Source organism: Aythya ferina (genome assembly GCF_964211825.1).
Source record: "Aythya ferina genome assembly, contig: HAP1_SCAFFOLD_136, whole genome shotgun sequence".
NCBI lineage: Eukaryota > Metazoa > Chordata > Aves > Anseriformes > Anatidae > Aythya > Aythya ferina.
The window spans coordinates 144,151-155,478 of record NW_028181389.1 but is presented as its reverse complement, the minus strand read 5'-3'; the positions used below and the strand labels follow the sequence as shown (position 1 = coordinate 155,478).

The following is an 11,328-nucleotide window of genomic DNA, read 5'->3' as shown; positions in this document are numbered from 1 at the left end:
CCGCTCCCAGCACCGCAGGCAGAAGAGGCGAAGGCTGATGGTAGAACAGGGCTTCTTGGGGTGAAGGGAAAGCGAGGGCAGGTGGGCGCAGTCTCTGAGCTCTCCTCCTCCTGAGTTTGCTTTTTCTCCCCCATTTCTGAGCCGCCAGAAGTCCCCGTGAAGTCCTTCGGCACGATGAAGGCCTGCGTGAGCTCCAGCAGCAGTTTCGTCGGCGGAGGTTTTCCCTGGTGGGGCCGGGGCGTCACAGCACACACACACACACACACACACAGAGACGCGTGGTTTTGTCCAAACATTAAGTATTTACAACAAATTCGACAAGCGCTTTTCCTCTGCCAGCAGCAAATGCCTGAGGGCCCCCACAGCTTCACAAATCATAGCGGGAAGTGCCTACCGTGCCGCGAAAAGTTCGGAAAATAATTCAAAATTGATCTGCTAGGGGAAAAAAAACGATGGCTGGTGGCAGGGTACACAATACACCCGAATCTCAGCTCTGTCCTCCGCAGGGTCAGTGCCCACGCCCAAGTGCGATGCTGATGGCACCCGAACATTTGCTGTAGCAGGCAGCAGAGCCAGCAGCTCAGGGGAGCAACTTTTAAAACCAAGAGGCACTTAAACAACCCTTCATCGACCCTGTGACTGCGGCAGAGTCCCGACTGCTCGCCCCGGAGTCCTCACACAGGCAAAAAGCACCAACCAAAGCCTGGGGGAACTTTGGTATAGCACAAGAGAAGGGAGTGGGGGTAGTGGAGCCGCATGGCAGAGCTGCTGCTTTTCACCATTTGATCCTCCCTGATAATTGAAAGGAAGGCTGGGTGGGCTGACCCCCACCCCCATTCCTGGCAGCAAGTTTGGTCCACAACACACTGGAACAACGATTCTGCTCCCTCCCACCCCTACAGCTTCATCATCTGACACGGGTACAGTCAAAACAATGGCATACACGAGTAAAAGTCAAGAGTTGACATAGTAACTCCAGGATTTGGCTATCAACTGTCCGAGAAATCAGAACACCGAAGCTTCACAATGTGCCCAACATCGAGTTGTGCCAAGGGCGGAGGAAGGAAGAAGCTTTACATTTAAGCCTTCAGAGCATCGCTCCATCAGAAGATCGATTTGCAGCCACCATGGCGTGCCAATGGAGATCTTTCTGTGCCAAAAGAAGTGCTTTGTCCTCTCGATATCGAAGGTAACCACCTATAGTTACAGAATGGATGCACAAGACCTTAACTCTGACCAGCAGGGAAATTTAGGACAACTGAGGGCAGATCCTGCCAATTTCTACCACTTCGGACTGTGCTTTAAGTCTCATTGCAAAGCCTCAGTTAGAAAAAGGATCACCTCGGGGTATCCAACAAGAAGAACAGTTTTAATTTTTTTTTTTTTTTTAATTATACCCTAGGACTACGCAGTTCAACTGTCAATCATCTCGGAGAGTTCAAGGAGGAGGTCATCCTCGTCCTTCCCTGGGTCTAAGTCGATTTCGGCTTCCAGTCTGCCTCCTGAGATTTCCCAAAGTAGCTTCTCAAAATCTTCATCCGCAGATAAGGGCACGTTCCCTGTGGAACTCAGCCAGCGTGTCCGTGCCTCTTCTGGCTGGGAAGAAGCTGAGGTCGAGGTCTCGAGATCCATCTCCATCTGCTCCTCAAATCTTTCCGGGCTTCCAAGACGCACTTCAGGTCTTGGGAGAGCAAGAAAGAACAATCAGGATATGCCATTTCTTAACGGGAAATCCTTTTCCTGCAAACCGGCTCTTAAAACTGTAGGCAAGCCCTCCTATGCTTCAATCTTACACAGGGATTGTTATCAATCAACCCAGGGCTACATTTAGAGCCCGATGTGTTACCAGGTACATTTTTCAGTCTGGGGGTTTATCTGTGAAGCCAGGGCACCTGGAGTTGAGGTGGCATTCTTGAGGACCAAAAGGCAGAGGACACTACTCATCATCTATCACCTCACGAGGAAGTAGAACTTCACCTCATCCTCGTTCAGGTATTCAGACAACCCAAGAAGTCACCGGAAAGCTGTGCTGACTTGCAGCATTTCAAGAAAGCCTAATTAAGCAATCCTGCTAGCTGCTAGAAAGTGGTTTCAGGTGACTTATTCCTTTGATGGATTTTGGCTTCAATTATCTCAGAACCCTCATTTTTTCCCACATGTGACAGAACTTATGTTTCCCTGGGGATATACACTGATTAAGAAAAAGAACAAGTTGGGGTTGTCACCTGTTTTGGGGATTTTCTTCAAGTCTGATGGCTGGGACGTGCTCCGGCACGTCTGAAACACCCTAGAAAGCAGCAAAACAGTATTTATGACACATGGGTAAAAGATTCCTTAATAGCTTTTTCCTCCACACTGCTTCTCCTCTGGCATTGCGGAGCCGTGGCCAAAATACAAAACCAAGGTGCTCCTGAAGAAAGTTCACATTCACCTGGAGGTTACTCACGATCTGGTGTCTTTTAAGAACATGGCATTAATGGACAAAATCCCCCACACCAGAGAAATCACAGCATCAGAGTACCGGTTAAAGAGTGCCATTCATCTCATAAATACAGAAGGGTTCTACAAGCATCCTGGAGACAGCTACTGGATTTCTAAGGAAACAGAAGGCCTGCAGAACGTTTGAGTTTTCCACCTTTTCAAATAGAGGAGGGTAGAAATTTAACAAGGGATCCATCGCTGCATTAGCCCCTGGCCTTACCATGGCTGCTTTTCTGGCTGGAGGTCCCATCATGTCAGCATCAAAGGCAGTCTGTAGTTCCACAGCTGCTATGGCAGACGGGTAACTCCCAGGTGCCTTACGTTTCAGTGCCTTCTTCTTGGGGAAAGTGACTTTCCCACGCGAAGGCTTCGCAGATGTCATAAAGTTGGCTAGAGTAAAAGGAAGAGAGAACTGATACAGTCTTGCTCTGCCTCAGGAAAAATCCAGGTTCTCTTAATCATTTCCACAGTCCTTCTACACACTTAAATGCATTTGGCCAGCACAATTACACCGCCATTGCCTGGATTCTCAGGAATCTTTTCCACATAGTAAACTCTGTCTACCAACAAGCCATACAAAGGAACAAAGAAACCGAAGAGCTACAGTAAATAATAATCCAGGACAAGGGAAACCTCAGACACATAGCAATCCTAAGTGCAAGCTAGGTTCACAAATATAGACAGCTTTTATATTTAAAGTCCCGCTCCCGCTAGGAAAGGAAAAAGCAGCAGTTATAGTAGGACAAGAGTGTATGCAACTCTTGTACCAGCTTCCTCTCCCTTGCAGTGATGTCCCACAGTTAAGTTGTTCTACAAAGTCCACATTTGTAGTGTCATTTTCTAGTCTCCCGTTCCTTACCTAACATCTGGCTGGCAGGAAAAGAAGCAAACTAAGAAAAAGAAAGTACACCCTTTGCTTCGTAGCACTGCGTGGCAAAATGCACCCAGCCAGAGTTACAGCATGAGAATTGTCATCTTCTGTCTGTATTTCAGAAGACAACCTAAGTAACTCTTAACCTTCAACACTTACTTTTAGCTTCCTGGCCCTGAAATTGAGCTGCCACTTTCCCTGCTGGTTCAGTATTAAAGAAGCCAGCAGTAGATTTGACAGCAGCTTCCTCCTGCCGAAGCTTCTCTTGTTGTTCTCTCTGTTGCCACTTCTCCCACCGTCTCTCTTCAAAGCTCTTCTCTGGACATTTACGAGTTCCACTCTGCTGAGTGGGCTAGAAGGAAAGAAAAGTAGTGCATGAGTAGGACAAAAAAAATAAATAAAATCCGTGGAGATTTCGTTAAGAAAATCTGATCAGCAATCCCTCCAAAATGGTCTTGATGTGGAACAGCATATTAATCTCGTTCAGGTTACTGTTGTTTTTTTTTTTTTTGTTTGTTTGTTTGTTTGTTTTCCCATAAAATTCTGCCTGTAACAAGAGCCATGCTTTACTATGGACGCAGTCTCACATATCTGCAATATCCACTATGGCAAGCTTCTTTAAACAGCTAGGGTGTTCTGCTGTACATCTATTTATCACATTCTTTTTAAGCAGCAGAAAGTCATACAAGTTCCCCTATACAGTATCCACTGACAGATTGATTTCCTTGAACACAGAACTCTGGCCTTCTGTATTAAATCCTTCATGTCTGACAGATCAAGTCAGTAAGAACAAAAAGAATTCCCTCCACGTTAACTGTGTAGATTTCAGCTGGTGCTAACAGGGTTTCTTTCTTGCTGTGGTATAAACAGACTGATTCCAAGTTTGAGGATTACAGAGTTGTCTGGAAATGCTGCTGGCGATAGGATTTAGACTGCACTGCAGCTCCTACCAGCTGCTGAAGGGTAAGAACACACTCAAGAGGGTGGCACACGGTGAGTAACAAAACTTGTCAGAATTATCAGAAATTGTACGAATGTATGTGTGTCTTCACAGAGGACTCACCTGTACATCAGGTCCAGAGGAAAGTTTAGGAAAAGGCCGGTTCAATTCCACTGCCTTCTTTTCTTCTTTTTCAGGTGCTTTAAAAAAAGACAAAAAAAAGTGTTGTCAACGGCAGAAATAAAGAAAGCTGGGTACTTGTTTCCTTTGTGCATTTATTTCCTTGTGTCCCATGAGAGAGAGAGAGAAAGGCTACAATGTGCAAGCCATTCAGCATTTATCCATGAAGCAGATCCTGAGCAAACTGAACTTGCTCAACATGGGAAGCACCTCACTGGGGCAGGCATTAAAGCATCTTATTACCTGTTAGTTTTGTGCTCCATAAAGATTTCTGCTCTGCTGGGGCAGGTCCGGGTTGTGCTGAGGGAGCTGGCACATCTCCTTCACTCTGCTGCATCCGCAGAGCTTTCTCACGCTTTATTTCTTCCAAGGTTTTAACACGCACTTCTCCTTCTGGCTTCACTTTTCCTGCCGGCTCCTTCGCCTGCCCTTTGCTGGGCCCGGACAGAGCGAGCTGCTTCTTGGACTCACCCTGAATTTTGCTCTTGCTATGGCATTCTCCTGCTTTTTTCTTCTCTTCTACCAAGCGATTATTCTTTTTTTCAGACAAGGCTTCAGAGAAAGTTTGCATGCGACCTGCACGAGCAGCTCTTGCCCCTGCGCTGGAATCTTCAGTTTTACCGTGCCCTTCAGCCTCAGCTTTGGCTTGAGGTTCGCGTCTCTGAAGAGCTTTCTCACGACGGATTTCCTCCAGTGTTTTCACATGGATCTCTCCCATCGGCTTAGCAGCCTTCCCTGTCATCATCAAGAAATGAGGAGAAGCACCAACATTTAAAGAGAGTCCAGCAATATTTTAAGTCTCCAAAATTTGTCAGAGCACTAAGGAAAACTCATCTTGAGCGTTCCCAATAAATCATCTTAGAACAATATCCTTAGAACAACATTCTCCTCCTCCTCTGAGCCACTTGTATTTTGAAGACCAGCCCTATCCAGAGAGAACTGCTACACAGAAATGCTGCTTTACTTTATTACTTTTTCAGACTGCATTTCAAATTCCTGCTCCTGGCAGTGGTTCTATTCTAATTGTACGTAACGGTTCACAGAAGCAGCTAAAAACCTCGACAAGGCACAAGTAGAAAATAAACACACACCTAGAGCCAGAGTTCTGATAGTGGCTGTCAGAAGAGCTTCAGCACTCAACCAAGAGGCGTCAGTTCTTTGTTTTCGTTTAAATTAGTTTGTAGGGATGTATGAAAGCAGTCCAAGTTCGTGGAAAGGACGGAGGAGAAAGCATATTTAAGATCTAGCTGTTACCTCTCTCAGTACTGGTCTGTTTAGGAGGTAATCCCAGCCTGTCCTTCAGAGACTTGGGAACTCGAACTGCAAAACAGAAAAAGAACGAATTAGGGAGGCTGCATAATGTCAACTTCAGGTTCACATTTCAAAACAAGACAGGAAAGGTAGCTTTGAATCCCAGTGATTACGACCTCAGCCAACATGCAAAAAGAAACATCACTGGAAAAGGACAAACAGAAAGACTAAATACGAAACCCAGGAATCCAATCCAGATGCCCGTTTAGTACCTGTCTCTCTCTTGGGTGCTTTGTCAGCATTTCCCGGAGCCTCTACCTTCTTCCCCAGCCTTTCAGCAAGGCTGCGCTTCACTGGAAGGCTGCCTACATCATCTTCAGAGAAAACAAGGAATATTGTAAGAACTTTTCTTTGCAGGAAGGTTTGAGAACAGTCAACAATAAGCTTCTCTTTTTCAAGCATATTTTCATAGAATTGCCTTTCAGCTGCTAAATGATTTTTTTTTTTTTTTTCCATTTCTGCCGTCAACACAGATCTCCACTGCAATGTATTTTCCTTTCATACATCACAAATACTCTTTAATGCAGTCATATATAGAAGGCAGCACCTACGTAACAGCTCGTAAAAAGTTCTCACCCGCGGAGGCTTTCCGTTTTCCTTGTCTATCAGCAAGATCTACTCGAACCACAGGTTCCTCCCCTAAAACAAAAGGGAATTTTTTTTTCTATTTCACAGAAACCAGTAGACAACAGAAATATTATCCTGTTAGCCCATGTCCAAAAAACCCTAGTCAGACACTGTTTTGACAGCTAGACCACACAAACTCATATTTTAACTATAATTAACATGGAAAAAAAATATTAATAGTCTCAGTGCTTGCTTCAAATTCCAGCTGAGATAGTAGAGAGTGAATCTGAGTCTGCTTGACACCTATACTTTGTGCAGAACAAAGCTGCATAAGCAAGCAGAATATTCTTAGGTGCAAATGCTGAGAAATATTCCTTTCTAAGGTGAATGTCTACGAGTAAAAGTACTTCCACACTTTTTTCCCTTTAAAAGGCATTTGCACAGCTCTAAACAATTTATACACAAACACCTGTCATACTGTGTCCACACCTGCCACTGTACGCCTCTTTAATGCTTCAGAAATTGCTTCTTATATAGCACTGGCTTCTACAGCTCGCTCTTCTCGTTACTCTTCTGTTTTTCAGTTACCCCCCTATTGGCATACTGACACTTTTTTTTTTCTCCTGCCACTGCACTTAACCTGAGCACCAAATCTTTCCAGTACAACCAGGGACTTTAAGCATAAAAGCACGTTTTGAACAGAAGGCAGCACCAGAAGGCTAACATGGGTGAATTGTTTTAATTATTGCTTAACCCTCCAGTTTAGGAGTAATGAAATCAAAACAAAAGCATTCATTATTACCTTTCTTGGAAGACACTGTCACAGTTCTCACCACTGTCCGGACATTTTCCTCTTCTGGAGCAGGAAAAATCATAGAATCAACGGGACGAAGAGAAGATCTTGAAGAACCTTCTGTTCAGAGCAACCAAAACATAAGGAAGTTTACCCAACGTAAAAAACTATCACAAAGAACAAAAAACTTTAAATGATTTGTTACTGTCAAAAATACAGCAAGCAGAGCATGTAAAGAAGAGAGGTGACTAATTTGCCTCTGGTTGCCCTTTGGACTCCCATTTAGAATACCAGCTGGCTGAGAATCAGGTTGCTTTATGCCCCCAGCTAAAAATGGAAGTCTGTCCCTCAAGCAGCTCCCAGTCACCATCACCTGCCGTGAACAGGATAAGAAAGTAGGCAATATTAACTCACCACCGTGTCTCTTATTTTTTTCCTTCATCTTCTGCCATTTGATTTCCTCAAGTGTTTTTATTCCAAAATTCAGATTGCCCTCTGAAAACAGGAAACAGTTCATGAGACAGGCTTAGAGGCACTCACTGAGGACCACAGGTCCTCAGGCTTCTTAGCGCTCAGGAACTTTCTGAAGTATTTCGAATAAAGCCTGTCAACACTCCTCACAAGTGAAAGAGCCATAGAACCAATGGCATTTTGCCCCTCCTTTCATCCTTCAGGGTTCAAAATGTAGTTTTAATTTTAATCCATTTACACAATATTAGATCCCTCTATCGTTAGATATGGCTTATCAACAGTGGTTGCAAGGCTGCACGTGCAGCCATTTAAACTCCATGCTGTGGCCCTGTTTTGTTCTCCAAAAGTAAAGAAAAGGAGTTCACCTTTCTGACCCAATGGGCACATGATGGTATTAATGGCAGAAATGAGATCATGGAAATAACCGACTCCATTCAGCACCCCTACATTTTGTTGTGTTTTTACACCACGCTGCTTTTGACTTAACTGTCAAGTTCTTCTGATTTATCCTACTAAGGTGCTGGCATACCTTGTTTAGTAGTAATAGAACTGCCTTTCCGAGTGGAAATCACCCGTAATCCATTTTTGCCTTCCGCAGCTGGATGCTGGACGGGAGTTTTAGTTTCTTCTCCTTCCTCAGAAAGTTGGTCTGAAGGGGAAAAATCGATTCAGTTATGCATAGACCAGGTTGGTCATGATTACGTAGCTCATGCAGTGACACTTCAGCCCATGGTTCATATAAAAAACTTTGTTGCTGTTTTGTTTTGTTTGTTTGTTTGTTTGTTTGTTTGTTTTTAAACAGCTACACTGACCTGATGAACTCCTAAGTAGAATACACTAGGACAAAACATCTAGGACTCTAGATTCTCTCTGCAGCTTTAACTACTACACAACACATTGCTCTTCAGACAGAAAAAAGAAATTTCCTTCCTAGTTTCACATAGAACTTTACACAAAAGACCAGCTAAAGCCAGGAGTGGTTCTAAGCTTTCCTCCAACGTTTCAGCTTCTGTCCACTGACTGCCAGACAAAGCCACCAGGGACCTGGCCAGACTGCCTGCCCTATCGCTAGTCAGACCTCAGGTCATCTGTGATTTATACACTCATTTACAGCACAGATTCCTTCCAAGAACCAAAGATTTAACACATTCATTTACAGCACAAATTCCTTCCAAGAACCAAAACATGCTCACCATCATCATCTTCATCATCATCTGCAGCATTGATTACAACTGGAGGGTGTGTAGGGCTTGGGACATTTTCAGAGTTTTCCACTTTCGTCACCCCCTTAGCTGTGGAGAGGGATTTGACTGGACAGAAAGTTTGTTTTGCTGCAGTGACATCTGAGCCACTTTCAGATCATCGTCCGCGCACTCAGGCGGACTTGGCAGTGTAGCTAGAGGAAGAGGAGGATCATCGGTAATATGGCAGTTTAAAACTTTGACCACAATGCAAAGAGATGGTAGCAAAGGCAGATAACCCGCACAGACAACGAATTCAGCATCTCCTTTTGCCCATCCCATCACTGCTTACACCGTGAACAATGATTTCCCTTCCAACAACAACACATCTCCCTACCACCCAGCAAAAGCGGAAACAACAGGAAGCAAACTGCAAGGCAAACATCACACAAAGCAAAGAGAAGCTGAGCACGAAAGCAGAAAACAAACACCAGCAGTACACTCGGTGCAGTACACCTATGACTGCAGACCTTTTCCTGCCCTCACAAATGAACAGTTACCTGACGCCCCCTACAGGATTGGCACCCACTAAGTAATACTCAAAATTAATTCTTCAGCGCTTAAAGAAAAAGGACCTAAACTCACTCTTGCTTGGTGGTAAGAATTGTCCATCGATGTAACGTCCCTTTGCATGATGAAAAGCACAGTTGGCTTTCTGACAGCCTCCCGGCTGGTTCTCCCAGTAGCAAGGAATCTCACTGCGCTTTTTCTGAAGACAGAAAGAAAGAAAAGCTCGTGATAACATGCACCTGAGGCTTGCAAAGAGATGCACAGCTCCAGATCGTGACAGCTGTCACAACACAGTGCTGAAACAGCATTCCAAAGGTCAGTTTCTCAGTTAAGTGTAGTATTTCTGGGCATATTCACAAAGTTTGCATAAGCTGTAACCACTATGCACATTTAGTTTGGTCATCACTCAGTTTGAGAAGACAGGCACTCTCAGACATCACTTGAGGGTGGCTTAAACTAATACACCTAGGATTATACTAGGATTATTCAGAGGGAAAAAGAACATCTGAAATTGCCTAGGTTAACCCTGTCTAGAACTACTTCTTGGAGACTTAGTTCTGCTGCACCTTTAACTTTCCCCACTTCCTACCCCAGGCAGCTACAACAGCGTTATCTGAAGGACTGTGGGTCAGAAGACACCTGATAGTTCATTATCAAGCCTGCTCCCATGAGGATAGAACAGCCTGTTTATTACCCCCCTGCTCCAGCACGTTTTAGCAGTCTATTTAACAGCTATTCTGCATCTCTTGAGAAAACTGTCAGCATCTAATAAAAAAAAATAAACAAATATCTTGCTAAGACATACCTAAGGCATTGATTTTATTTCCCTCTGCTTCCTCCCACCCCCTCTCTTGGTAACAGAAACCAGTATGATTTTGAAGCAAACAAATCTATCCTGCAAAAGCGCAATCAGTACACCTACGGCACTGAAAAATGCTTTTGTGGATTTATTTTGAGAACACATTGTTAGGCACTCACGTCAATTTCCATGTGTCTGAATCGGCAGACATTCCTGAAACAACGACCCTCCTGCCACAGCTTGCAGACCGTCTCATTGCCCAGAGCAGCTTCGCAGTGGCGGTAGGCACATTTGTCTCCCTGGAACCAAAAGGAAACCAACAAGGAAAATAGAGTACAGCCTCAAAAATGGCCATGCTGCTGCCTAATGGTGCTACAACTGAATTCACAATCTATCTGGTTCTCAAGTTAACCAAAGACCAGTGTGCTTCCTCCTCCTAATCTACTCCTTCCTGAAAAAAGGGGAAAAAAAAAGCAAAGCAAAGGAAAGCCAGCCATACCTTGCTACAGGTAGAATAGAAATAGAAGTAGCAATCGTCTCCTTGTTTAGACATGCCGACGAGTTCTGCTAACAAGCTCGGGTTCTCTCCACAGGGACTTCCTCTGCTCTTGGAGAGAGCTGTCTTCACCCTTGCTTGGGCTGAAAGTCTTCTACTGGCTTGTGATCAGTGAAATCTTCTTTTTAAAAGTAACCCGAAAGAAAGTAACAAGTGAAAAATAATGAGGAACAAACATTTTTCCAGCTTTCTTCAGTTAATCAAATCAAGTTATCAGTCTCTCAAAGAGAGCAAAGCCTTGAAATCAGCTGTTACATGAACTAACTAAATATTAAAGTTCTGTAAAGCTGCCAGGAGCTTTGTCAGCAAGCGTTCTCTTCCACATCCTCAATAATATGACCTGGAGCACATCTGGAAGCCTGAAAACGGAGTCACTCCTTAAAAAAACACCTGATGATACATGCAAGTCAATAATCAACTATGGCTACAAATAACTTCTCTAGAACACAGTAAGGACGCATTAAACAGCACGTTCCAGGCCCTGTGGGTCTTCGATTTCACCTACCTGGACAACCTCAGCAAAGTTATCGATCTTCAAAGGCTTCCAGTTAACTGCTCCTGTAGGCCGAACCAAGACTGAATCCGTGAATTAATAATAAAGGGGTAGG

General features: G+C 44.2%; 1 pseudogene across 1 annotated transcript; it reads right to left on the bottom strand.

Moving 5' to 3' along the window:
- Nucleotides 1-282: 282 nt before the first annotated feature.
- LOC311428759 (zinc finger CCCH domain-containing protein 11A-like) lies at nucleotides 283-10,838 on the bottom strand (annotated as a pseudogene). Its single transcript has 14 exons — nucleotides 10,664-10,838; nucleotides 10,344-10,463; nucleotides 9,441-9,564; nucleotides 8,808-9,010; nucleotides 8,144-8,263; nucleotides 7,601-7,638; nucleotides 5,996-6,098; nucleotides 5,727-5,792; nucleotides 4,716-5,207; nucleotides 4,416-4,492; nucleotides 3,512-3,704; nucleotides 2,702-2,871; nucleotides 2,226-2,287; nucleotides 283-1,681 (listed from the first exon to the last, which is right to left on the bottom strand). The product of its transcript is annotated as a zinc finger CCCH domain-containing protein 11A-like (transcript).
- Nucleotides 10,839-11,328: the final 490 nt, after the last annotated feature.